The sequence below is a fragment of the Chlorocebus sabaeus genome, chromosome 17 (genome assembly GCF_047675955.1).
Source record: "Chlorocebus sabaeus isolate Y175 chromosome 17, mChlSab1.0.hap1, whole genome shotgun sequence".
NCBI lineage: Eukaryota > Metazoa > Chordata > Mammalia > Primates > Cercopithecidae > Chlorocebus > Chlorocebus sabaeus.
Window position 1 is genome coordinate 27,477,601 of NC_132920.1, and position 4,249 is coordinate 27,481,849.

Consider the following 4,249-nt stretch of genomic DNA (forward strand, 5'->3'; position numbering starts at 1 on the left):
AGCCTAAGACATCAATTTGAAAAGAGCTCCTATCAGAGCAACATAAATTCTGCTAAAATTGAGGCAAGAACAAACATAAAATTTACAGTAAAGCTTGGGTGGAAAAATGGTGAAATCATTGATGCTTTATGAAAAGTTTATGGGCACAATGCCCCAAAGAAATCAGCAGTTTACAAATGAATAGCTCATTTTAAGAAGGGACAAAACAACATTGAAGATGAAACCCACAGCTGGAGACCATCTGCATCAATTTGCAAGGAATAAATTCATCTTGTTTATACCCTAATTGAAAAAGAATGACAATTAACAGCAGAAATGATAGCCAACATCATAGACATCTCAATTGATTCAGGTTACACAATTCTGACTTAAGAATTAAAGTTGAGCAGACATTTCACTTGACAGGTATCTAAACCATTGCATCCAGGTTGGTTGTAAACAAGACGATAGCATTCAATGGAAAATTTAAACAAGTGGGATCAGGATCCTGAAGCGTTTCTTCGAACAACTGTCACAGCGGTTGGAACATGTCTTTACCAGTACAATCCTGAAGACAAAGAAAATTAAAGCAATGGCTACCAAGAGACGGAAGTAGTCCAGTCAAAGCAAAAGTGAACCAGTCAAGAGCACAGGTCATGGTAATAGTTTCTTGGGATGCTGAAGGCATTTTGCTTGTGGTCTCTCTGGAGGGCCAAAGAACAATAATATCTGCTTACTATTAGAGTTTTTTGAGAAAGTCAAAGCTGTAGCAGAAAATTTCCTAGAAAAGCTGCACCAGAGAGTTTTCCACCATGACAATGCTCCTGCTCATTCCTTTCATTAAACAAAGGCAATTTTGCAGGAGTTTCAAAGGGAAATCATTAGGCATCCATCTTACAGTCCTGATTTGGCTCCTTCTGGCTTTTGTTTCCTAATCTTAACAAATCAATAAAGGACACCCATTTCTCTTTAGCTAATAATGTAAAAAACACTGCATTGACATGTTTAAATTCCCAGGACCTTCAATTCTTTAGGGATAGACTAAGTGGCTTATATCATTGCTTACAAAAGTGTCTTGAACTTGATGATGATTATATTGAGAAATAAAGTTTATAATTTTTTTATCTTTTAATTCCATTTTTCCACAAACATTTTAAATTCCCCTCATATACTATTAGAGGGAACTTCAGATAGTACAACCTTTTTGAAAAATTATTTGGCAATATCTAATAAACTAAACATATGCAAACTCTGTCACCTAAAATTTCACTCATGTTTATATTCTCTACAGGAATGTATTAATATACTTGCCTAAAGAGAATGTTGTATGTAGCACAATTTGTAATTAAAACATGAAATTTGTAACAAAAATATGAAAATGCCCAAATATTAAACTTAAGAAGCCAAACTAAAAAGTGCACATATTATATGATTCTCTTTGTATAAATTTAAATAACACGCAAAACTAATCTATGCTCTTGCCACTCAGAATGGTGGTTAGACTAAGAAGCAGCAGAAAACAGTTAAAGGGAGCCACATAAGGGAGGTATATCAATCTGGGTCCACTCCAGAGAGAGAGTAATTTGAGCAGGAAAGTTTATTACAGGGAATTAGTAATTACATCAGAGGATTAGAACAAGGAGGGACTGGCTAGTAAGAAGTACAGAGAAGTCTAAAGAATATAGGACTTGGCCGGGCGCTGTGGCTCATGCCTGTAATCCCAGCACTTTGGGAGGCTGAGGTGGGCGGATCAGCTCAGGTGAGGAGTTCCAGACCAGCCTGGCCAACATGGTGAAACCACAAAAAATTAGCCAGGCGTGGTGGCGGGCACCTGTAATCCCAGCTACTTGGGAGCCTGAGGGAGGAGAATCACTTGAATCCGGAAGGCAAAGGTTGCAGTGAGCTGAGATCGTGCCACTGCCCTCCAGCCTGGCGACAGAGGGAGACTGTCTAAAAAAAAAGGAAAAAGAAGAAGAAAAAGAGGAGGAGGAGGAAGAGGAAGAAGAGGAAGAAGAAGAAGAGTAATAATAATAATAATAATAATAATAATAATATAGGACTAGCCCGTATAAGCAGCAGCTACCACCCCTAGGGCTGAGGGCTGAGCTAGAGCACACAAAGAAGTATTCTCTTCCCACCAGGGCTGAGATCCAGACCTGCATCCAGGTGGGAAGGGTAGGAAAAAAGAGCTCCAGCGGAAGGTGCAGGACATGTGCCATCTAGATTACCAAGGAAAACTGTTGATGGGGAAGTCTGTTACCAGAGATGCTCTAAAGGAGGTTCCCCAAAGTGCTGCTGGCCACCGTGCACTGCAGGAGGCTCCTACTAGAGAAACTGCTCAGGCTGCGAGAGCCCGGCCATTGTGTACACTAACGCGAGACTGTTTCCTCCAGCAATGTCTCTCCATCGCCCTCTATTGACAAAACTTAACATTGAGCTAACTGCGAAAGAAAATATTTAAAGGGCCCCCCTCCATTCCATTGTTACCGCGCAAGGAAAAGTGATTTTGCAGCTAAGAGGTAATAAATAGATAACGGGACAGAAGAGAAAATGCTGAACTTATTTTGATTGGTTCGAATTCAAACACACTCTTATATCCTTGTTCAAGTGCACAATCCATGGTGAAAGTTTAAGAGACGTCAAAAATTTTGTTTCGGCCGGGCAAGGTGGCTCACGCCGGTAATCCCAGCACTTTGGGAGGCCGAGGCGGGTGGATTACCTGAGGTCAGGAATTCAAGACAAGCCTTGCCAGCATGGCGAAACCCCATCTCTACTAAAAATACAAAAATTAGCCGAGCGTGGTGGCGGGCGCTTGTAATCCCAGCTGCTCGGGAGGCTGAGGCAGGAGAATCGCTTGAACCCGGGAGGCGGGGGTTGCAGTGAACCGAGATGGCACCACTGCACTCCAGCCTGGGCAACAAGAGCGAAACTCCGTCTCAAAAAAAAAAAAGTGTTTCCTCTCTGTGCTTCAGCAAAAAAAGAGCAAGTCCAGTAATGCCCCGACGGGCTCAAAGCGAAACCCTGTTCCTTAGAAATCCCCGAGGAAACTTCCTCTGCGAAAAACCCGCAAGTGCTGCTCTCTGGATTCCAAGAAAGCCAGTCTCACCTGCGAGGTGCAGGCGAGTGGGGTTCTGGGGCTCCGGTGCCTATTGGGGTTGCCACCACCGGGGCACTCAGATGGAGATCAGAAAAGGAGGATGAGAGTGAGGGTTCGGCGTGGGGTAGGGAATGGTGTGAGGCGGGATTCAGCGCCACGTTGCTGGGTGACAGAAGGAGCACAGAAGTTGAGGGTTCACGTGCTCGGCAAAAGCAAAGATTCTATTGGTTTAAATGAAAATACTCAAAAGTAGAATTAGCGGTGAAAGAAAATACAAATTCTTGTTTCCGCCCGGTTTCGAACCGGGGACCTTTCGCGTGTTAGGCGAACGTGATAACCACTACACTACGGAAACTTGTTGTGAACGGGTGCCTTCTTACTCACTTAAAAGACTAGTCCTGAATTCTCCCTCTCCCTCCACACTCCCAGCTAATTTTTTTTGTTGTTGATTATGGTGAATTGCACACTTTCACAGTTGCTATTTATAATATAAAAACTCGATGACCTAATTTAAGTTGGGGAACACTTGATAAATAATTGGTCTGTACTTTTTTGTATAACAAAATATATTTCCTAGTAGTTACTTATATAAAGAAGAGGCATAGAATTAATTTTGGAAAGGTAATTTGTTAAGATTTATGCATCTATGAATCTATGAACTAATTTTTAAACCTATTTTTAGTATTTAGATGTTCTTCCCATTGTTTTATACTTTAAAAAATACTGATTAGTTTTCAAATTTGTACCTGTTTTAATGTTTAGTTGTAACCAACTAGTAGCTTCAATGATAACTCAATTGGAAGGAATTCTATAAAAATAGAGCATTATGCTTCCCATAACAAAAATAATAAATGACTGGCTAATGGCTTAACCTAGTATAGTGTAGTATTTGGTGATCTAATTAGAAAAGAAGCTCTTTTCCTTCTAGAAATACTTGCCGACCTCCTTGCGGAAAACCCTCCCTTTCCGCTGTCTGCATTGGGATGAGAACCAGATCCATCAGGGAGATGCAGACCAGGGACACCCTTCCTCCTGTTAACACTAGCGGGGCTGGTGGAACCCAGCCAACCATGCAGGAGGGAGGAGCTGGCAACGCCCTGAACGGTGGCAGGGGAAAGCATGCGGGTGTCAGCCTCTCTAGGGTTTGGATAAGCCGATTTCAAGTCCAGGACA

At 42.0% G+C, this 4,249-nt stretch overlaps 1 non-coding gene across 1 annotated transcript; it reads right to left on the bottom strand.

The window, feature by feature from the left end:
• Positions 1-3,358: 3,358 nt before the first annotated feature.
• On the bottom strand, positions 3,359-3,431 carry TRNAV-AAC (transfer RNA valine (anticodon AAC)). Its single transcript has one exon. It is a non-coding gene; the product is annotated as a tRNA-Val (tRNA).
• Positions 3,432-4,249: the final 818 nt, after the last annotated feature.